Source organism: Acomys minous (genome assembly GCF_964271855.1).
Source record: "Acomys minous genome assembly, chromosome: 9".
Taxonomy (NCBI): domain Eukaryota; kingdom Metazoa; phylum Chordata; class Mammalia; order Rodentia; family Muridae; genus Acomys; species Acomys minous.
Genome location: NC_140490.1, coordinates 103,837,305 through 103,862,284, shown reverse-complemented (window position 1 = coordinate 103,862,284; position 24,980 = coordinate 103,837,305). Strand labels below are relative to the sequence as shown.

Below are 24,980 nucleotides of genomic sequence, written 5' to 3'. Positions count from 1 at the left end.
GTTCACCATTCACCAACTAGTGCTGGGCTCATGGATCATGCCTCTTCTAGTGAGATGGAGCATGTTCAAACCCCAGGAATCTCAAACTTGTGGTTTATATCTTGTCCTGAAAATGCAAGGTGTGGAACAAAGCTCTCTCCTTGCTTCTGTATCCTGGCCCAGGAGCACATAGCACAACTCCCAGGAGGCTACAGGTGGTCAGTCGCTCAGGCTGTCACCTGTTATCCTTCCCAATGTAAATAGCGCATCACCAGCATCCTAGAATCTGTCTTTCAAGCACATTCATCCCCCTAAAACCCTCTCCACTAATGATTCTGTTTCACATGAAATAAAGAGGCCAACACCATCTAGAAGGGCTTCCGTCTCTCTGAAGAATTCACTGCTGGAATTACAGGGCTTAGGTGCTGGCCAGGATGCTATAGTGGGACAGCCTTGGCTGCTGCTGGAGCTGGCCAGGTCCAGCTTGAGCTCAAGCAGCTGCCCCATTCGTCCAAATCAACTTGGACCTCTAGAAGCCCTGAGCACCTGCTGCTTGGATCAGCCCCAGATCCTAGCAATCACAGGATCTGCTATGGGCATTTGCCGTACTCTGCATTTAGACAGTGATTTAACTAAAGGACTATACCAAGGCAATATCACTGCCTCCTAGGCTTCAGAACTCTGATTTCCGCTGCCCTCTTGTGCAGGCAATCTCAAAAAGAGCTAGCTGCACCATGGTGGAAAAATTCGTTTCCACATCCCCAGTGAGATAGGAAGTCTTGTTGCACAGACCTCACTCTGCTTGCTTGAGCTATTCCTAAGGGAAGCAAAAGTCGGCACTCAGAGTTTCATCAGTTTCTACACAGAATCCAACAGCGCTCAGACCTTTCTGAGAAAGAAACCCACATTCAGTGGCACTAGGTGGTCAGCAGCGGTGGTAGTACAAATGGTGGCAAGAGAAACAGAACTACAGATTGGATTTTACAGCTGGAAAAAGAGGGCTTTGCCTCTTTCTCCAAGAGGAATGCTGCTCCTACATCAACCAATTGGGTACAGTAAAAATTAAAATCCAACAACTTCAAACTGACCTCCAAAAACATAAGGAACAATGTGATGCCTCCAACTCCTGGGCCTTTGAAAATCACACAGGGATATGAATATTGCCTTTCTTGACCTCTCTCCTGATTTTCCTGCCTTTACTAATTGCACCCTGCTTCATCCATTTCTCCTCTGCCTGTCTCCAACAACACATTAAAAAATTCCAAACCAAACAGTCAGTTACTGTTACGGGACTACCGACCACTAACCAGTGCCTGAGGTTCACACATACCAAATGTGTTCTGATGGTGAGGATCAACAGTGCTCTGAAGAGATGCCATCCCCAGACAACAGGAAAGAACATGATGCCAGAATTGTCATCACCATCACCCCTTTCTAGTTCTTCAACTTTTATAATTAAAATAACGGGAGGAAAGTTAGCAACTAGGCATCCCCACGGCCTGCCTCAGGGACCTAGTGCCAGAAGGATCCTTCATCACTAGCTGCCAAGAGGTGACACATTTCTACTGTCACCATGAGTCACACATCCTCCCTATTTCATGTGCTTCATTTCTTAATAAAAAAAAACAAATGCTTCCTATCTCTGCACTCTTTTTCTCTCCACCCTCACCCAGAGGTGGCCTCTGTATATACCCTCCCCAATAATCCTCCCACGTGAGATCTAGCCCATGGTCAGGCTTTTTTGTGTCTCTAACTTAAACATAACACTCTTGCTGCTGCCTGCTTTCTCCTTGATATCTACAATAAAACCTTCCTTTCTGTGTTTTTTGAAAAGAAAATTAATGTTTGAAAATGCAATTAATCTCATATTATTTAAAAACTTGCCCTTGGGGGAAAAATGTTAACACTGAATGTGCAGCAGTTCTTTAAATTGTACTGGCAGATTAGTTCTATCTGGTTTTCCTCAACTTTTGTGGAAAATTAGGAAATAAACTAATGTAAAGTTATGAATGGTTTAATTTACATGTCACTTTATTATGCATCATTTGTAAATAGAAAAGAATGTTTTTAACCTCACTGAATGTTATGGGAAAGAAATATCCTATTTCTCTTGTAAGTGGTACTTGCCAGCTAAAGACAAATTGATGCCTTGTACTATTTGTAGGATAATAACTAAGGAAAAGATAATGTCTCTTACAGTTGAGAGGTAAGCCTTACATATGATAAGACAGGCATACTTGGGACATACAATAGAAACAATATTAAAGTATTATTTAGTGTGTGGATGGATTCCCTGCCTTTAAATATGCACTGGATTATTTTTGCCCTCTGACATTATATAATACACTCAACTGCTTTTTATTATTCTAGTGATGGATCTGCACTGTCCAGCAGTGAAGATAAATTTGCTTTAATTTACTCCAGGTTTCTCATACTTTGTGTCAACCAGCTTTTGAAATACAACTGTTACAAAGTGATAGTCATACTACTTGCTACAGACATAAAATCCAAACACATGAAGCATTTTATCCTCTTTCTGAACAATGACCATCTCTAGTCTGAGAGAGATAATGGAAGAGTGTGTGTGAGTGTATGTGTGTATGTGTGTGTGTGCGTGTGTGTGTGTGTGCGTGTGTGTGTGTGTGTGTGTGAATGTATGTGTGTATGTGTGTGTGTGCGTGTGTGTGTGTGCGTGTGTGTGTGTGTGTGTGTGTGTGAGAGAGAGAGAGAGAGAGACAGAGACAGAGAGACAGACAGAGACAGAGACACAGAGACAGAGACAGACAGACAGACAGACAGACAGACAGACAGAGAAAGAGGGTTGAGGGAGAGTGCTGGTAGCATAACAGCTCGCACTGTCTACTTAACAGAATTTAGAATCACCAGGGAAACTGGCCACCATTTATACCGGACAAGGATTTTTTTTTGATTATGTTAATTGAAAAAGCATCTTAATTGTGGACAAAACCATTCTTTGGCAGAGGCTCATGGCCTATGTAGTGTCCAATAAGAGGTTGAGAATGTATTCATTGTTATTCATTTCCTGATTGGATGTAATTGACCATCTGCTTCAAGTTCCTGATGTTTCTTTTCACTCTGCTAAATCAAACAAACCGTTCTCTATTAAGTTGCTTTGCCAAAGTATTTCATCCAAGCAACAAAGAAAGAAATTAAGACAATTAACACAATAATCTTAGTTGTTCATAGCAAAAACTTTGAAGCAAAGGAGAAAGTAGTGGAAACTATTTGGATGACTAATCTTAAATATCTTCCAAAGCAATTTAGATTCAACAAAGATACAAAATCAGAAATGCCAACACTTTAAAACACTGATATTATGGGAAAAAGAAAGGGTTCTTAATAAAACTTGGTGTCCTTTCAACTGCAAATCTAATCTCTTTGTTCCTGTTCATGATTAACAATTCTGATAGTGCAATTCTGTTCAGAATTGCAAGTTGCCACACAATTACTTTCATCAAAAGTTGAAGAGTAAGATTATACTGTCAGAAATTCTCAACATATTGCATTAGTCTCAATTAGCAATTATAACCTGATAAGTATTTCTAAAAGCCCCAAGTGCTAACATTATACTTATCTGATGGACAAAATTCATCACTTTAAAAGTTATTAAATTATAATATAGAATGCTTTGATTGAAAGGATACAAAAGAACATGGAAAAACAGTCAAACGATGAAATGAGAGAAACAACAACAAAAGAGAAACAAAAAACAAAGCGAGTACCAACTACCCCACCAAATCAAAGGAAACCTAGCTTTATATACCTGTACAAATGTGCTTATAATAAGCATTTTACTAACTTTTGAATAAACCATTGAATTCTAGAGAGACTGACCTTTTTGTTTTGTTGTCTTTTATTCCCAACAGAGTTTCTCAGAATTTTGCTACCAGGGGACTTGACAGGACTTTTTGATTTTAGTCCTTGTACTCTTCAAGATTTGTTTTCCCATCTATTCCTTCTTTCTTATTATTTTTAAATAAATGGGTGGTCTTAATTCTTAGTAATCTAATCTCCAATCATTACTTTCAAATTCTGATAGGCATAGTTGTAGATACTGTGTGCCACCAGCATCCCATGGGCATAGTCCAGGATTACGTTAACATTGCAGGAAACAGCCACTGGCAACAGAATTGTCCAGCAGCTAATGAAACCCTGGAGAATATCTAAGTCACACCAAATGGTCAACTAATGTCTACCAAAAAGGCTACTGTTCAGGCTTGATGGAGAAAAATGTGTCCTCCACATTCCAACACGTCTTTCTAGTCATCTTTTTGATGTAACACTTTTAAACTAAGGAATACTACCAGCTATAATATAGTTTGATTATGACTACTTCATAGTTGACAGCCCCATCTAGCAATAGTTGGCCTGGCCTATGTGACTCATGCCAACACTGGCTGAGGACAGAGCAGCAAATGTAGCTTCCCAGGGGACTCTAGAAAGCAAACACCTTCTATAATTGCATTGTCTTAATTAGCAATTAGCATAGTCCCTGTCATTTAAGTCCAAAGTAATCTATGTGCTCTAAGCCAACATGAAATTCAACATGGACTGATGTTGAGAACTGTATGAGGGTAGATGGTCAGTACTGATAGAAAATTCAAGAAGCTACTGACTTATTTACACTTTCTTCTAAGTTTGATTTGAAAATTAGTGTTCCTTTCTCTAAATCTAATTCCTTAAGTTCTCTCCACAAGACATCTTTGACATGGCTGTTTCTTTGGCAACTGAAATCTCCCAAGAAAGTGTCTAAAGATGGTCCTCCATAAGCTTCCTAACCTTTTGCATTCTGCCCTCAGATTTATACAGGGTTACTCATTCTTCAGGGTACAGATTGGAATATTCACAAAGTTACATATGTCCAAGTACTGTGGATACAAGGATGGGCTCCTAACAGAGGGCGAAATGAAAGAATCAGGCATGTGTTAAATCCACTGCTATGCTCTATATGGTATTTTATATCACAGTAATACTCCAATTAGGAGCAAATGATACCAATGCTGCATTTTCTGCTGTGACTTTATCTTTGCTTATTATAACTGAGCTCTTAGCATCCTCCTATCACATTCTAAAATTTGACTCCATCATACACATAAAAGTAGCAATGGTTAATTATTGTGTCAAGAGAAAAAGGAAGAATAAAAGACTTAGTTTATAACCTTAAATATGTTAGTTAGGGGAATTCTGAAATACAAAACTATTTTAAATTATACATGAATGTAATGTTAAAATAAAACATTAGCCTAAACATAAATACAAAGTAGTAGAATCATTTGCAGAAATTAAAGCAGATTAATTGAAGTTAATTTCCTTATTTAATTAGGGAGAAGAACTGCTGTAAGTTTAAAAATCAAGGCAGAACATTATAAGATTTCCTTGGAGATATTTAAGAAGTAAAATTTATGCTCTCCTTTCTGTCAAATCCAAGTTACATAAGCCTCTTCGATTTTTGTGGGAATGGATTTGTACAGTCCAGTAGGAATGATAGATTTGCATCCACTCGCTAGTCATGATTTGTGACCAACATGAAAATATAGTATAAAATTAATCCCAAACTGGAAAGAAGATCCAAGGGTAGCATGTATTTTCTCAAGGTTTGACATGTTATGCAATGGCTCTTAACTTGTTCTTGAGACGTTTAAGGGGAAACAGGTGTAGAGGACATCCTTGTAAAATAAGTCTGCTTTCCCTTCTGAGAGCTAAAAGTGAAAGAATCTAATAGAATCCATAGAACCCAAGGGTGTCTAGCCAGAGAGCATAGGCCTATGTCCAAAGACGATGGGACCTTCTCCAGAACAATGTCTTCTTGGTTCCTGGGGACTTAGTCAATGCCTTAAGTAGACAATATTCTTGCATATGTGAACTGATTTAAAGGAGCATAGTTAAGAGACTTCTTGTTCATATGAAGAATTCCCCTATAAGCATAACATCAGATCATTTCAGAAATGCTCCATAAGAAGTAAATTAAGCTTGAGCAGAGCAACACATCTGGCTCAGAAGACATCCACTCATACTCATAATAGCATGCTCTTCTTTCCTCTCAGCCTTATTCTATTTTCATCATTTCAGCCAACTTTATTATACACATGCTACTTTTTTTTATCTTAAAGTGTTAATAAAGTTGTATTACAGGCTTTCATAGCATATTGTTTTTTATCTAAAGAGAAAAGAAAGAAAGGGAAGGAAGAAAGGAAAGATACTAGCAAGAAAGCAAATAAAAACAACAGACCATGAAGTCTCCCAGAGGGTCAAATCTTGTTGTCCAGCTGATTAAGTCCAATCTAATCACAGGGGCAGCAAGCTCTGCTTCAGTAACTTCTAATGCATATTTTAACAGAGTGAACCTAAAGATATCCTCGTTATATTTTCTGTGGGCAAAATCAACAGCCAGCACGTATTGATGTCATGTTATTTAATGATAGAACTGTAACTAATTTTCATCCCTGCGGTGTTGCTAAATCACCCCACACGTCAAGCTCCTGCAGCCCAGATTAAGGAAATACCAACATAAATAACAAGGACAGTAAATAGAAGACTGGTATGGCTGGGTGAGCAACTTAGTGCTTTGCAGTCATTGTTTAGTAATGGTTTTCTTCTCCCATCAGTGATCACAAGAACTAGAGGAGCAAGGGTGACAGCGGGAGGGAGAGCACTGTTAACTATGCATAACAGTGAGCAAGCAGCCTGCAAAGTGGAAGGCAGGAGAAATTTAGCATTTCTGCAGGCCTGATAGCACTCTATGCATGCTGCATCTCCAAAGATCCTAGAGACAGTATGACAGTGGTAGTGTCCTCAGAATATTTTCAGCGCCTGAAGCTGACATTACTCTTTAACATTTCAATAAAGGATTTAAAGCTTATAAATCTACCTAAGGGTCTCATCTGCTTTTTTTTTTTAATGAATTTAACTGCTTAAAAACTAAAAACTAATTAACTAAAAAAATAAATAAAATAGTGAGATAATACAGGCCTATTTTCAGGTAGCTGGATAATTTCAGTCATTTCTAATTCCATCTATGTTTGAAATTAAGATTAAACTAAAAATAAATTCTCCATTTCTCAGTAGTCATTAAATGCCTATAATTCTTCATCTATAGGTGGGGCCATACGAGAATGTTCTCATCCATGTTGGCATCCCAACTTATGTTTTCGTTGTTCAGGTCTTGTTTAGACTACCACACTTTTGTTATTGCATTGGTTCACTGGTAAAGCATCACTCTCCTATATAAGGGTCACAAACATGCAATAGCGTCCTGGTCCTCTGGCCCTTACAATCTTCCCAAACCATCCTACCCAATGCTCTCCAAGCCTTAGGTGAAGGGGTTGTGTTGTAAATGTATCCACTGGGCTGGGCACCCCACTGTCAGTTGACTTTTACATTTTTACTACTTGTAGCTTTCTGTAATGGTCTTCTGTAAGAAGATTTTTTTTTTTTTTAGCTTGACAGTTGCTGTCAAGAATGGCTTTCAAATAAGTTCTTATTCTATGGCACTGGCAGACTATGTATGAGTTTGGAAAGACATAATTTCCACTCATAATGGGTTATCAAATTTTCTTCATTCAGTTATTTACATTTTGGTGTCTGGGCCGCTTTCCTGGACTCTCACTTTTGAAAGATTTTTATTTTACTTTTTCAAAGTAACAATTTTAATATAATCTGGAGATTATATTACTGTATATATATATACATTGTACTTGAAATTTTATATTCTTTAACCTACAGCCTCTCAGGCTACACTTCCCATACCCTAGCCTTTGGAAACCCTAAGTCTACTCTATACTATTAATAAAACTTTCCCTGTGAGATTGTGTCTCCTAGTAATATCAGAGTTATAGTCATATAGTCTCACCAAGATGACTGCCTAAAGGTGACCAGAAAAGGTCAACCCAAGTTGACATGCCAAAGTGGATGGGGAAAAGTCCAAGATCCATCAACTCTACACTATGAACTATAGACAGTGGAGGAAAGCTAGGAGCAGGAGAGGTGGTCTTCCTCAGGGAAGATTGGTGGTTCAGAGCTATGTAGTCAGCTTTGATAACATACATGCAAGTAACATACAGACCGTATAGGTTATATTTAGAATCTCTCTCTCTCCCTTCCTCTCCCCCCCTCTCTCTGTATATATATATATGAACTGTAATTATACTATTACCTCAGATATAAAAAATAAAATTTAAAAAATGATGAGACAGTCAAAACAGAAGGTGGAGCATTTGTCCTCCACACCATCTTTGAGGGATTCCAGGTGACTACTTGCTAGGAAGGTATTGTTTTTACCATTTTCATACATTATTTCAAAATGATAAGCATATATGAAGATTCAAAATTGTCAATAAATATTGATTATCTAAAACACCTAATAAAATATGAGAATTTCCACAATAAATAATGTTTTACATTCATTTATATTTTATTTAGTGTGTATTTATGTGTGTGTTTATGTAGTGTATGTGTATATGTATACATGTGTGTGTGTATGTATGTTGGCACACCTGTGTTGTGGCATGTTTATGGAAGTCAGGGCAACTTGTGTGGGTCTCTTATCTTCTCCCATGTGGCTTTTAGGAATCCCTCTCAGGTTCTCAGGCTTGGAAGCAGGCAGTGCTTTACATGCTGAGAAAGACGGCAACTAGTTAAGTTGTGGCCCTCAAAGATAGCACGGAGGACAAATGTTCTACCTCCTCCATCCTGAACCAACATGGCGACTGCCACCCGTTGTGAGGAACCAGTGGCCGGCCGATTTGAAAATGTTATTGGAGGGTCCCGGAGGCAATATTGATATTGAACCAAGGCATCAATATCAAATCACTAAGTATGTCCTGTAGCTAATTGGCCCCCTTGTAGGGTTCAGCTTGACTCAAGGCCAGCCAGCCTGTGGTAAGGGTCCAGCTTGACGCAAGGCCAACCAGGCTGTACTGAGGGTCCAGCTTGACTTAAAGCCAGCCAGCCTATGCTGAGGGTCCAGCTGTATATAAAAATATTCCACTACTCCTACTCCTGGAATGTACTTACCCCTCCCAGCTAGCCTGGCCAACTCTGCTTTTGCAAAAGATACAAAAGCACTTGTGCCTGCTTTTTGAGGTTCGCAGCCTGAAAGAGCTTGTCAGACCTCGATGCGCATAGACTCAATAAAATTCCTGTGTGTATTGCATCGACATCGGACTCCGTTTCTCTCTGGGGTCTCTGGGTATAGACTAGAGATCTCTCTGGAGGTCTCAGTCTTACATTATCAGGCTGCCATGATGCCCAGCTGCTGCAGCTGCCAGCGCAGGGGCATGGTTGCACAGAAGGCTACAGAGCCCAGGCTGCACAGTGCTTCTGCCCCCTGGGAAGTGCGCAGGTGGCAGCTGTGGGGGTTTGCTGACCCTGTCCTGTCCTGACTCTGTGTAGCCTTCCCTGTCCTCCAAATCCCCAGAGCTCAGGGCATAGAGTCCCTGAAAAGCAGCTTCAGGTAGCAGTAGAGGCTGAAAGGGGGCTGCAGTTGATTGGCACTGCAGGGGGCTTCAGCCAGGGTGGCTGAAGGAATCACCTATGTATGAAACACAGCCGGAAGACCGCAGCCAGACCAAAGTCGCTCCCATCAGAGGGATCCACAACTGGTTACACTCTGTGGTAGGCATTTGCTTACCAATAATAGATGGTCTGGCAGTCTGCTAGTCCACACCAGAATTCACCACAAACAGCACTGCGGTGGTGGGGGGGGGGGCGGTGTAGCTGCATGGCAGAGAGTATCACCTGTGCTCCACATTGTGTCCAGGGAAAGAGCTAAGCAGCAGAAACTTATCTCATCTTAGGCAGCAGGAAGAGGGAGTGCTGCCAAAGTACTTAGAGAAAGGAATTTGTTGCAGACAGTAAAAGGAGATGGGATTTTACTGTGAAGACAACAGAATGGCCGTCTGGGTTTTGTATCAGAGTCTCGGCACCAATTTTATGTTTAATATAAGAAACTGATGAGAAGATACCAGATATTAGATTATATGAGGTTTGTTAAATGAGCATGGAGAGAGAAGAAAAGGGAGGGGTACCCGAGAGAGAGAGAGAGAGAGAGAGAGAGAGAGAGAGAGAGAGGGAGGGAGGGAGGGAGAGAGAGAAGAGAGAGAAGAGAGAAGAGAGAAGAGAGAAGAGAGAGAAGAGAGAGAAGAGAGAGACAGAGACAGAGGAAGAGAAGAGAGGGGAAGAGAGAGAAAGAGAGCCACAGGGAGGGTTTGTCCTCTTATATAGCTCTGGGCAGGGTCATGCCCCCACGGCAGGTAGGCAATGACATCACAGGTAGGCAGACTGAAGCAGAATTCTGACAGTAAGGCTTTATTAATTCTTTGAAATCTTGAAATCATAAATGTGGGTGTGATGTCAAAAAGTCTTTACAAATTTGCCAACACAGTAGCCCTCTTCAAATTATGAAGCTCTAGTTTCAAAGTTGATTTCTGACAAATTTGCGTCTGTTTTTAAATTGTGTAAAATCAATTGTTGGCCTTAATTAATAAGAAATTAGAAGACTGAGCATCTCAATTTATAATTAGTACTATTTTAGTCTTTTCTTGCTATGTCTTCACTTAACCGACTCGTCACCTTAAAAGAAGTTTTAAGCAACAGTTTAATGCACAGGTCAATTATTTTAGAGCCATTTTGCTTAAAAAATAACGACTAATCAGCAGCTCCCTGATCTCCCTAATACACATAGAGTGATAAGAATAACAGATTAGCCAACTCAACTTTAACATTTCAAGGTTGAAATAAAAGAATGGGAAAATTGAAAATATAATTTGCTTTTGTTGAAATGCCATTTTAATGATGTGAACATAATTTGTTAACATTCTGAAACCTTAGCAAACAACCTACACTACCTCTCTCTAACACTATCTTTGCTAGTGATTAATGGAGACCAATGATGCTAAAGTCAAAATTTCTGGATGTTATCACACTTTCCAGAAGGTTATTTACATTATTCTACATCTCGTAAAAAAGGAACTGAAACTGACTAATTTACCTCTTTATAAGCTTGAATAGACCACATTTCCCAATTCTTTTAATTAATAAAGAACTAATTTTTACTTGATCAGGTAGCTCTATGATATAAACTAATTCAGAAAGGAATCACATCATTTTTTTAGGATGTCCTAAGTGACAGTGTTTTGATTTATGCCAAAAAGGATGCGTTTACTCAAGTTTCAGTTACAATGATAAAGACTGACCAAAGCAACAATAGGAGTAAAAAGACCAATGTGGCTTACAAATTCAGGACTACCATTTTGCAGAAACCAAGTCAGGAATTCAAGACCTAGTTCCATTCTATATGCATTAAAGAGAAATGAGAGTAAATACAGCTTTTCTTTCTTGCTTTCTTGGTGCCACATAGCTTTTTCCCTCTCTTACACTGTTCTATAATCTCCTACCTAGAGTAATGTGCAGCCCACAGTAGTGTGTTTTCTACATCAATAAACCATCAAGACAGTTCCGCATAGACATTCTTACAGGTCAGCCTCATATCCATAATTCCTCGTTCAGACAGCTTTTCAAGGTGATTCTAGGTTTGCTGACAGAACTGGTTGACAGACTCCATTTAAAGTTGGATAGACACAAACACTAAAATCTCCATTGCCTTTTCTTATCATGGGTAACTGAAATCAACTGTGATATTTCTTAACTCACCACCAGAGACTATGCTTTAGGTGGTCACATAAAACATTCAAATAATCATAGCATAAATTTTATCAGTTACTTTACAAAGCAGAAATGTCTAGAATTTGCATGTAGCTATCTCAAAATTATATAATCTTACATAATTATATGTAAACATAGTGCTCTATACCACTATTTATACATAGATGTAACTGTGTTAATATTATAAAATATATTTAAAATGCAAAGGTTTTAATTAAAAATGGATTTAATTCTAAGACTATAAAAATCTCAAGTCTATATATTTGGCCATTTATGAGAGATGACAAGGAATCCAATAATTATATTATAAATTTATTGTGCACTAATATAAGCAATAAGACAAATGGGTCCATATATTCATTCTTGGTAAGCACAGTACTTGAAGTCTCACCTAGAGCAATAAGACAAGTATGTAACACTTATCATATAAGAAGCACATAACAGCAGCTGAGAACCCATGGAGAAATGTGATCAGATAGTTAGTAAATCATACCACATGAAGATGGAGCCAACTGTGAAAATGGGCCCTGGTATTAGATGAGTCATCTCCATTGCCTCAGTGGTAGATCAAGGTTTTGTTAATTATGTGGAGGTCTTCTTGGCAAACTCTGGCTAAATGAATATTTAAAGACATTCTGATAGGCTTGGTGTCAGACAATAACTTGTTTGCCAGCACGCATTCAGAGATGGGAAAGGTTGCTGAGAAGAAACTACAGATGCAAAAAATAAAATAAAATAAAATAAAATAAAAATAAAAAAGCCAGGGGTCAAAGTGTGGCTCAACTTGAAAGAAATATTGAGAAAAGTAGTCAGGATATAAACTATGAAGAGCAAGTGGAATTTAAATTTGAAAATAAATTAATGAAATATAAATATTAATGTATTAACAAAGGAGTGACTATTGAAACATATTGTCTAACATGAGAAAACTAAGTATTGAAAGGAAAGTTTAACTAATATCCTAAAACATAAATTTTACTTATTTGTGATAATTTTCTTATGTATTTTTACATCTGGGCTGACAGTGTTTCTTCTAAGAGTCAAAGACCAGCTAATCAAACATAGTTGTTTCAGTGTGTGTGTGTGTGTGTGTGTGTGTGTGTGTGTGTGTGTAGTAATAATTAATGAAAAAAAGAAGACATGAATTTGAAATAGAGGAGTAAGGAATGGTATAGAGAAGGTTTCAGAGGGAAGAAAAGGAAAGGAGATTTACTGTATTTATATTATAATCTAAAAATACTTAAACTAAAACAAAAATACAATGCTGAAAAATATAATATGTCACTTACATCTATCCAACGTTCATGAACTAATTCTCCAGAACAGGCATGGTGTATGTTCTTATTTTGTTGGTAGATAATAACTATGTGAACAATATTTACTCCACATAACTATCAGGAGCCTATATGCTATTGTTTTAACAGCATCCTTACAAATGACATACTTTATGTTGTTTAGCCAAAAAGTGGTATAAATAATTGCCTTTCCATTTTCTGAGATTAATTGTGGTAGAGTGCCTTTGTTAAATCATAGCTGATTGGAAAATAAACGGCATGTGCTGAAATATCCTCTGAACTACAAGTTCTGCAAATTGATATTACAGCATGAATTTTTCATTTTGACAGCTTACCACAGGAAACATGTAGCCTCAGAATTTCATTAAAGGATATCAGCATGAGTATGGTCAAACCTTATTTAAACAAAGTAGTATTTATTGTAGATCCTAGTGTCCATTATATCTATTTTAGTCCATAGCACAAACGCTGAAATATTTTAACCATACAATGTGGGTCAGTTTGATAAAAGGTAAGGGTAGCATCCTGACATCAAATAGAAGTAGAGAGACCTGTTTAATTGAAGCAGTCAGAAGGTAGGGCAACTATCAGGAATTTAAGGTACTTCTCTGTAGTAGCTACAGTTGAAGCTTGAGACTATTAGGTGATACATAAGATCTTTTTAAAAATTTTTTTATTAATTTATTCATATTACATCTCAGTTGTTAGCCCATCCCTTGTATCCTCCCATTCCTCCCTTCCTCCCACTTCCCCCCTACTCCCCTCCCTTATGTCTGTGTCTGAGGGGGACCTCCTCCCCCTGTATATGCTCATAGGGTACCAAGTCTCTCCTTGGTGACCTATTGTCCTTCCTCTGAGTGCCACCAGGCATCTCCATCCAAGGGACATGTTCAAATATGGGGTACCAGAGTTTGTGTGAAAGTCAGATCTCCTTCTCCACTCAACAATGCAGAATGTCCTGTCCATCGGCTAGTCTGGGTAGGGGTTCGAGGTTTACTGCCTATATTTTCCTTGGCTGTTGCCATAGTTTGGGGAGGACCCCAGGGCCCAGACTCGCCTGTAGTTTTCCAGGACCCACTGGATCCTTCAACAGAAGAATATCAAATGGCTGAGAAACACTTAAAGAAATGCTCAACCTCCTTAGTAATCAGAGAAATGCAAATCAAAACGACACTGAGATTCCATCTTACACCCATCAGAATGGCTAAGATCAATAACTCAACTGACACCACATGCTGGCGAGGGTGTGGAGAAAAAGGAACACTCCTTCATTGCTGGTGGGAATGCAAACTAGTACAACCACTTTGGAAAGCTATCTGGCGCTTTCTCAGAAAAATGGGAATAGGGCTTCCTCAAGACCCAGCTATTCCACTCCTTAGAATATACCCAGAAGATGCACTACCACACAACAGGGACATATGCTCAACCATGTTCATAGCTGCCTTATTCCTAATAGCCAGAACTTGGAAACAACCTAAGTGTCTCTCAGTAGAAGAATGGATAAAGAAACTGTGGTACAGCTACACAATGGAATAAACCTCAGCTATTAAAAACAAGGAATTTCCAAAATTTGTGGACAAATGGATTGAACTAGAAATTGTCATAATGAGTGAGTTCACACAGAAGCAAAAAGAGCTAAATGGTATATACTCACTTATATCAAGACACTAGTCCAAGGTGTACGTCCCCATGAAAAACTGTACCTACCAGGAAAGTGGGTAAGAGGGGAGGACACCCTATTGAGACTTCAGGTGTGAGAAGCCTGGGAGAATGAGGAGATACATAAGATCTTGATGATAAAAAAAAAGGAAAGAACAAAGAAAAAGACATGAAGACATGCAACAATTGTCTCCTGGAAGCCTAGCAGTAATGTTACAATTTTGAAAGAGCTGGAGTGATAAATGAATTCACTTAACTGAATAATTGTTACTTAGTTTGTTCACAATGTAGAAATTAAACATTTACAGTTACAGGAAGAAAGGTCTTAACAGTAGATGGTTTTGCCAATTAAAAGCCATTGCTAAAATCAGCATATAACATATTGATGTGACCTTAGGATGTATAGGATTACTAAAAGCACCACAAATATATAGAACCAGGAAAAGATATACCATGTCAAAAAAAGGTGAAAGACAAATTTTGCTGTATCAAAAATGTATTAAAGTAGAAAAAGAGGGAGGGGCCCTTTTGTGTTGCAGAAGGATGTATTCCAAGGAACATGAACTTTCTTTAAAGTACTCTTTTCCTTTCAGTGGAGAGTAAGACACTGATTGCATCATGATCATAAGGTATCTTGGAATATATAGGTTAAAGATAATATTAATATAACTGTAGGAAAGTGTCAGGGTCTGAATCCCAGGCTGTGGTTCTCATCTTTTTCACTGTGTCAGTCCACACTTGTTGTTATACAATAGATGTTATTATTCAGTTAAGGAAATTCATTTATCACTCCAGGTCTTTCAAATTTGTAGCATTACTGCTAGGCTTCCAGGAGACATTTGTTGCATGTCTTCATGCCTTTTTCTTTGTTCTTTCCTTTCTTTTTATCATCAATATCTTATGTATCACCTGATAGTCTCAAGCTTTAGCTGTAGCTATTGCAGAGAAGTCCCTCCTTTGGATCCTCTACAATTCTACATATCTATATTTATAAAACAAGTGGTAAAGTCAGACATACTCATGCACACACACACACACACACACACACACTCCAACAGGCACACTACTTTGTGTTTCGTTTTGTTTATCAAGAATTATTTTGCCCCTTACATTTCATAATAGAAACATCTTGTAAAATCCTCAGTGAGTAGACCTTTACTTTAATTTTATACTTACCAATTTTACAATGTAAATAGACATCTTAAGCCACCAGTAGGCTTTTCTCATTATTCTCTGTCTGCTACAAAATTGTGAGAAAAAAAAAAACCTTCAAGTTCACAAGAACTCAGCTGCCCTCCAGGTGAAAGCTGCCATCAGTATTCAGCCTATCACTTTTTGTCTCTTTCCTTTCATTTAGTTTCCCCTCAGAGTATTCTTTACTTTCAATTTTGCTCATTGACGCATTTAAAAAAGCTTTAATATGTTCATCATTTACAGTTTTATTCTTCCTAATCAAAGAAAAGGGCAGATTAATCATCCTGTCATACTGCAGAAATATCTCTTCTCATTATCAAGTAAGTCCACGTTATAGCTTTGGGTCCCGTTTCCATTGCGGCCCATCGAGCTGTAATGAAGTGATGGTGGAGAACTAAGGACTGAGATGTTAAATCTTTGTCTTTTCTGTTAATGAAAGCCATGGTACTGATATAATAGGCAAAAGGTTTAAATGAAACCACTCTTCCTCCTTGTTAGAATAAAAGGATAATTGCTCTCTCTGGGACAGGGAAAAACCTGAAAATTCATTAGGGGGATCACATAAAACATGTGGGGTCTGCAAGGAAACTCAGTTCTTAACACTGTCCTTTGGGAAGTCAGTGGAAATACAAAGGATGTTGTCAGAACTCACAGACGTGTTCACAGGTCTAAGAATCTGCCTGACTTCCGCAATACTGCCTGAAACAGTGTGGAGAAATAGTAACGTATTTTCTGCCCTATAATATGACTTTTTTAACCCCGAAAATCCATGTCAAAATCAGGGGTCGTCTTATATGCTGGGTATTTACCAGTAGCTTCCTTCCCCTTGCTTCATATGTCCGGTGCATATATTGAGCGCTGCTGTGGCTGATTCCTTGCCGATTGGCCGCTCTGTGAGGGGAGTACGAAGCAGGGAGGAGCAAGCTTCACAGAGCTACCTGTACCTGGAGGAGGAGAACATGAGCATGGATCGGTTCTCCAACGGACCTGCCCATTTGACTTGGAGGAGAAGAGTAGACAGGCACTGGCTGTCTGCCGGCCTTTAATAATAAGGCACCTGGCACCAAGCGTAGTGGAGCACACCTTTAAATCCCAGCACTCGGAGGCAGAGGCAGGAAGATCGATTGAGTTCGAGGTCAGCCTGATCTACAAAGTGAGTCCAGGACACCAGGACAGCCAGGGCTCCACAGAGAAACCCTGTCTCTGAAAAAACAAAACAAAACAAAACAAAAAAGCACCTGGCTGTCTTGACTGCAAACAGACACAAGCCCAAGTCTGCTGCACAGGGTGTGCATTGGAAGAGAGGAGTCTTATTTTAATTGGAAAAGTTGGGGGTCATTTTATATGCCCAGTCATCTTTTACGCTGGAAAAACCGGAAAATTAACGATGAATGGGAATGTATTTAATTTAGCATTAAATCACTGTCTATTGGAGAAACTACCTAATCTCTGGCTTTAGACAACTCCTGTAGAAATCTGACTTAGGCCAATAGAACAGTAAGTCACTCTTGAGATATGTCAGCCCAAGCTCTCCTGGAACCCAGGGGAGCCCTTGGACCTACAGAGACCCACTGCCTATGCTTTGGGGGTGCTGGGGTTAGTTCTAGTGCACAATGTTTCATCTTTCCTTTATCCCTCCCTACACAACTTGCAGAGATTCTCATGTCCATGAAAGGCTTCTCCAATTCAAATACACTACAGAGAAACAGATTCCTATCACAGAAACAATCCTGAAAAATGATTTATATATTTAAAGGCAAATCACGACGCCTTCAGTTATTTTTATATCGCGTTTAAACAACATCTTCATAGCCTTAGGTGCCCATTTCAGCTTGTTAACAGTTTTCTGATTATATAATCATTGGTGATTAAGTCGAGTTAATTTGTGATAATCATTGTTACTTGAGTTCAATCCCTCAATGTGTTAGATCATTATTCTTTCTCATGGGTTCAAGGTTATTGCATATTTATATTTTGTTTACTTCATCCATGCACCCTCTAGGACAGTATAATGAATTTTGGTCGATTGTCTAAAACCAACTGATAATATGTGTGCATTTGAAGACCTTCCTGAATGCCTTTATTTGTTAATATTTATTTTTGTTAAGTGCATGCCATAGTTCAGAGTTTGTGAAATGTTTTCCATGATTAATTGATGCCTACTATGTCTCTGTGACTTATTCGAGATTTTGAAGTAGTGAGGATACAAGGAACTCTTCATTGATGTGAAAATCTTTTTTAAAAATCTTTTTTATTATAATTTATTCAGATTACATCTTGATTGTTATCCTCTCAGTTGTATCGTCCCGTTCCCCCTCCCTCCATCACTGTTTCAGCCTATTCCCCTCCTTTAGGCCTGTGACAGAAGAGGACCTCCTCTTCCACCATATGATCACAGCCTCTCAGGTCTCACATGGATAGCCTGCTTCCCCTTCCTCTGTATGCCAGGCCAGGGTCTCCCCACCAAGGGGAAGTGATCAAAATGGGGACACCAGAGTTCATGTCAAAGGCAGTCCCCACTCTCTCTACAACCTTGGAGTTAGCCAATGCAGTGAATATCTTATCGAGTGAAATTATGTTCGACTTGAACTAGGAGTCTAACATTCTCTAATTAGCAATTATTTCATCATCCAGAATATATACTCATAATACCAAGTCTAGTGATTCACTTTGGCCCAGGAGACTTCAGCTGTGGTTAGCTAGCTTGAAGCCTAAGAGACAGTAAATTATGAACATTCTGAAGATATGTTATACTACACTATTAACTAATGCTTCTTGAACATATTAGACCAAGGTGGTATATATTAAAATATAGGAAAAGGAGCCACTTAAGCATTTTATCAATGACAAAAATATAATATTGTTTAGTTTTAATCTTAATTTACAAGTTAAGAGTTACTCTCAAATTTATTCTGAGTCTTTAATATGAGTCTTTCAGAATATCCCAAAGATTATAAGGAATAACATTTTGGTTGTTAATTTTTATAAAAGGAAGAAGTAAATTGCATTAAAAATATGCATATCTATACAGGCACAATGATAATTTATTCGTGTGCCAGATTAGTCTTTGCCTCTGGTTTGGATACTGTAAGTACTCTAAGTTAAAGCAAACATTTCTTCACAACTAGAAAAAATGTCATGTTAAATATATTTTTAAGTAACATGAAACACAAACTCTGTGTAAATGTATTCTCAATTATGTCAAGAAATTTTTACATTAGATATTGCTTTAAAGTTGGCTGTGACTACTTGGGAAATATTGACATAAAACAACATATCTAATTTTTCATGCAAGTTTTCTCGCCATGATAGGTTTGTTCCTAGGTCTCGTAAGTCTCTGCTTTTCTAATTAGTTTACACAGATGGAGTTACATTGAAAATATCCAACATATTTACTTACATTAAAGAATGCTAAAATTCATTCATGTTTTTCCAGATTCTGAACCTTAGTATTTCCAAACAAAGATCCAGTCTAGATACTCCCCTTTTATTCTATCCCTATGGGTACTCATCATATATTTTTGGGGGTTATCTGAATTATGACAAGTATAAAATTCAATTTGCTTTTATTTTCCATAGATCAATATGCTAATTTTTCATATTACTCTCAAGTAATTGCTAACTATGAGATAGTATGAATGACAGTATTTTAAAGAATTATTTTTATTGCATTACAAGACGATAAAAATCAAATTTACTGATTCAGGCTTTTTTCTTTTCATTTTCTTTTATTTTTGAATATATTATAATATTTCTCCCTTTTCATTCCCACAACAAAGGCCTCCTATATACAATTCATTACTGTCTTTCAAATGTGTGGTCTTTCTTTTTCATTGTTGATATTGCATGCATTTATGTATATGGAGACATTTGTAAACCTGAAGGCAAGTCACTGGGAAAGAAACACGCTATCTGAAGCATCTTGAATTTAATAATAGCAGAGAGCCATGACAATCCACTGACCTGAAGCAGCAGTAGACAGAACATTGAAGGTGGGTCTTCTCATATGAAAACAGAATGAAAAATCAGAAAATAAGATTTAGATAGATAAACAGAATTATGTAGCCTACCTACTTGGTGCTTCAAGAAGAAACAGAAAAACCTTTTCTAGTCTTTTCCTGGTCATTCTCTCATCCTGATTCAAAGCACATTTTGGTTATTCTACATGTCCACTTTTAAATTCGGTAGTGTCATAGACTAAAGCAACTATTGATGATTAGAAACCCATGAGCACCCAATACTCACCAAAACAGGTAAACGTTTAGAAGTAATACAATATGCCATGATTCACTGTTTACTACTTTAAGGTCACTTGGTTATGAAACTCAGAGAGCATTTCTAACAAAAAAAAATTCAGATTGATAAACAGTAAATACTTATGAAGATGTAACTTTGGAAGTATATTCTGAGAATCTGTATTAAAACGTCTTCTCCACATTATCACTAGGCTTTGGGTAGGTAGCTAGTTCATGTGGATTAAAATGTTCCTCCTTAGAGGAAAAAAGGCTCCTAGACTCATGAAGACAGAAAAACTTACACAGCTATAGAAGTTGAGAAAGTTTCCAGACTCATATCTCTTCCCCAGTATCAGAAAGGCACAATACAATCGCTGAGGGAAAATGTCTCTCTGCAGCAGCGTAGCTGCACGCAAGCTGAACAATGAACTCCCTGCCATGAAACATTCATAAGTTCTCACCCAAGCCAGCATAGGCTTTTCCGTAATGAAACTCCTGTACACAATCACTATAAACTCATTGGTTCACTAGATAGACTTGCGTGGAATCATCTTTACCTTTCTGTCAGTGCCCTATCTGAAGAATTAGATATTCGTTCATGTCTTCTCGGTGAAAGTAACCAAATACTAGGGAATAAAGCTATGTGAGGGACATCATATCTGATACTGTTCCAACCAGCATGCAAACTTTACATGAATAAAGACTTGAAATATGAATTGTAATTGACTTAGCACCTTCAGTTTGATTTTGTAATAGCACTGTAGTAAGGAAGATGACCATGATACAGCCTGTTCTGCACACGTCAGCCTTAGGTCCCCTTAATGGCACCTAGACAGCGAAGGGACTAGGTCTGTGCATAACTAATGAGCTGTAGAAATAGTAAGGCTGTTCACCCAACCTTCTCTTCCCTAGAGGGTAGTTAGAGCTACACCCTATGGGGCAGAGAGGAAAGGGTGTACCCCCTGAGTTACACCTGTGTAAAACTGAAACAGCAAATTAATGGCTCCGGTAATCAATAGAAATACATTTAAAATGTTTTAAATAGCATCGGAAGTCTGGCGTAAACAAGAGAGGAACAGATTCAGGTTCTAAGAGGTCATATACACGAAGTAGTTGGCATCTGGAGGATGAGAAATTTCCTATATCTTTATAACCAAAGGATTTTGAAAGATTAAGAGCAGATTTTATACAATGAAACCCCAACTTCAGAAGACAATCAGATGCTTCTGTGAATATAAAGTATAATTTGAATTTATACTTCTGACTTTTGAGCTTAAACTTTACAAAATAGTAGACATAATATAAATTAAACTTAATCTTTAAGATAATTAAGAATTTCTTGTATCAATTGGATTACATTGATTCCAAAAACAATTTTCAGTAAGTATTCAATGTGCCAAAAGTTTGTATGAACAAAGGGTTTAGTTATGCCCAATACAATGCTTCTATTTTAAAGTTCTGGTTAAGTTTGTATCGATGAATTCATAAATCTGCCTTCATGAAGACATGTTCCTTTCTCTTAAACTGCAAGAATATAAACTAAAAGCCCCATATTAAGTAATGACTGTGTGTCAAGTATTGTATCAATCAACTAGATATTCTTATGTGAATAAAGAAGTGTTACTTTCAAATTTAGAAATAAAAATTAAGATTCAAAGCTTAAACTATCCTTAAAATTTGATGACTTTTTTTTCAATGAAGCAGAACTGTAGATCTTTTTGTTTTTGTAGAAGAAGCTAGCATTGTTCTCTGAACTGGCTTTTCTGCTAGCCTTTGTAGGGACTTATATTGTGGTTAGTGCTTCCAACGGATTTCATTTATTTTCTCTGCTTCTAAGAGCCCAGTGCTTCATTTTCCAGAAGGAATAATCAACGCATTGTAATTCTTTAGTACTTGCAAGGTCTCTGAGGCTGTATTTGCCTGTCTAAGGTGTTTCTGGAACTGTGGCACTGTATTTTTAATTCTCACTTCTGTAAGCCAACTAAATAGATTTTTTTAAAAGTAGAAATATTATCATATCTACACCCCGCCTAAAATCATACTTGGTGGCCTACACCAGTGCCTCCAGGTGTGTTCAGATGCTTTGGTTTATCCTACATGGGTTTTGATGGTTTGAACTCAGTGTTCCTTCAGGGACCACAGTTGTAATTGAAGTGAGACATACTACAGATATTCTGGAGTATGTCTGAATAGAACTGTCACACTTTCCATCCTAAATCTTAGTAATGCTGCTGCTTTCTTGTCATACTGATGTATGTCCACATCAACATGCCCAAATGATTCATTAAAGGGTGGATCCTCTCCTCGGTTTAGACTATTTCTTCGTAAAAGGTTATATTTAGAACACCATGGAAAACTAATGGTTTACTTAAGAGGCCATATATTTCTTACCTCTGATACTGTTATCTGTTCCTCAGTCTTCCTTGTCACCCTTGTTCATCTGCATAGACCTAACTAATTATATAGAGATGAACAAACACTATGCTAGATATGCTCTGTATACCCTCACAAAGTGTTGGTTATGTCTCCTTAGTCTGTTTTAAGTCACTCTGTATTTAAACTGAACATGGTCATTTTGAAGTGTTCCATAATGTATGTGTCACCAGATATATTTAAAGATACCTACAAGTATCCTCTTTGGAATAATGCCCATGATTTCCATAATATGGCCCACTTCTTGTGAATTGGCACAGAAATAGGTGAAATGAACTGTTGGCACTGGGAATTAAACTAACTGATTTTAAATTTGTGTCTCAATGCTACTTATGTCATTTTGGGAATGTCTCTAATACGTTAAATCAAGCTTTCAATGAAGATTGAAATGAACTGATGTCTGATACAGCTTTTTAAAAGTTGATTTATAGTTATGACCATTTTAACCAAAAATTTTCTAACTATAAGTTTAATTTTACTAAACAGCCTAATAACTTTTTGGACAGTGCAGTTCATTAGAGGGTGTAAATTGTCTCTCTGACTCAGTGTGTACTTAAAGAAAATCAATTCAATTTAATCAACCTGTATTCATGTCTTCGTTCAAATCAAAATAGTCACTTACTTTAAACGCATGTATCAGTTTTACAAGAGTTTCTCCATAAAACCAAACTCATCAAAACCACAAAAATTTTAATTTAAAATGGAAACACCATAGCATTGTTACTTAGAGAGAGTATTTTATAAATAACTTTGTGCTAAATACATAGAGCATTCTTTCATCTTTTCAGAACATATTTCACTACAATGTTCTCTTAATTAATGTAATTGATAACATTTATTGAGATATCTGGCACTTTAGTCACTCAGATGTGTCCTTTGCTCTCTGAAGTGAAATTAAAAACTGTCAGCACTCCCTCCCACTGGTAGCTGGAAAGGAAATTAAAAAGAGGTTGGCAATAAATGGCTGGTGTATTTAATTTGTAAGATCATAGACCTGGGGGTCAGAGGCATGGATGGAAAAGTACACAGTATACTGAGACAGAAGAACTTCTCTATCCATGCCATGAGTAAAAGAAAGAAAAAAAAAACCCTGAAGTCTTCAGCACTTAGTTTTATAATTTACAAGTTCTCTATCACAATTAAGGACATGAGGAAGAATTTGTTTAGCATTAAGTCCTGTGTACATTTTTATAACAAACAAGAACCAAATCTTCAGTTACACATGGCTATTTTATTGATCAGTTCCTCACTGGGTACCTGCTAAAGAAGACTTAAATAGAGCCACAGTTTCAGTAACCACTCCACAAAAGCTCGTAAACAGGAATGTGCTAAGGTCCTTTTGAATGGAAATACAAAATGCACACTTCTAGATAAAGGCTATTGTTCTCAAGTCTCTAAGAAAATACAGGAAGCTAAAATGAGATCAGTTTTAATTGTAGAATTACCTCAGAAACAGACAAAGGGTAATATGAAAAGTCTATAAATATAGAAAGTGAAAATTGGGCAAAAAAGGTATTCAAAAATTTTATTTCCAAGTCTGCTACTCAGCAAAAGCTAATTCATTTGTGATTTTCACTCCTGTTCCTAACATGCCGAGCCAATCAAAGAGAAATTGGCTTTAACATCTGGCAAACACAGGAGTAAAGATATTAGATGAGACCATGACTTAATGAGAGTACCAAGAAATATAATATAAAAAGTCGAGAAGAGCCCTGAGAACAAAACCAAAGGGAATGCCAGTTTAAGGATGTTAGTGTAGGGGAAAATGCAGCCAAGGCCAGACACTGCATACAATATTTTGTAACCCAAAGGAGACTATCAGCTGGGCATGCTAATCAGCCATCAGTATCCACAGAGATTCCTTGCCTAAAAGATGTGAATTTTAATATGTTCTGGGGGTCAAAATATTTTCTGTGAACATTTACAAAGCCATATGTTAACAAAAATGGCCAAGTTGTAGAGGAAAAAAATTTTTGAGGAATCAGTAGAGAATTCAGCAAAAATAGCTATCATATGTTCATATTAGCATATTAGTTAGAAGTGTTGCTTTATATTATAAGTCTTTTCTTGAATATTTTTCAAATTCTCTCATGTTATTATATATACACACTCCTTTAAAAGGTTACTGATGCATAGCTTTCTTTTTCTGCCGCCACATTCTGCCTATTAATTCTGGCTTGCGCATTATAGCAAGCCAGTGTTCTCTTCTCACAATCCTGCAACAATATTTAAGTCAGTGAAATTAGCTGAAAATACATTTTTGCAATATGATAAAACCAGTTATCCATGAATTTTTATTTTCCTTCTTATTTATCCTTGCATTTCTATAAACTTGTCTTTTTTAACATTAACTGAATTGTTACATATTAGAAAAAATACAGAACCTCTTTAGCGCTTTGATTAATTTCACTATATTGGATGAATATGCATAAAATCCATAGAAATCTTCATTTTTCTCTATGGTCTCATGTATGAAAACTGCATTATCATTTAATTATTTTAT

At 37.4% G+C, this 24,980-nt stretch overlaps 1 protein-coding gene across 2 annotated transcripts in view; it reads right to left on the bottom strand.

Annotated features, from left to right (window-relative positions):
* Positions 1–24,980, bottom strand: part of MGAT4C (MGAT4 family member C) — a 614,816-nt gene that overhangs the window by 536,885 nt on the left and 52,951 nt on the right. The window lies entirely within an intron of this gene.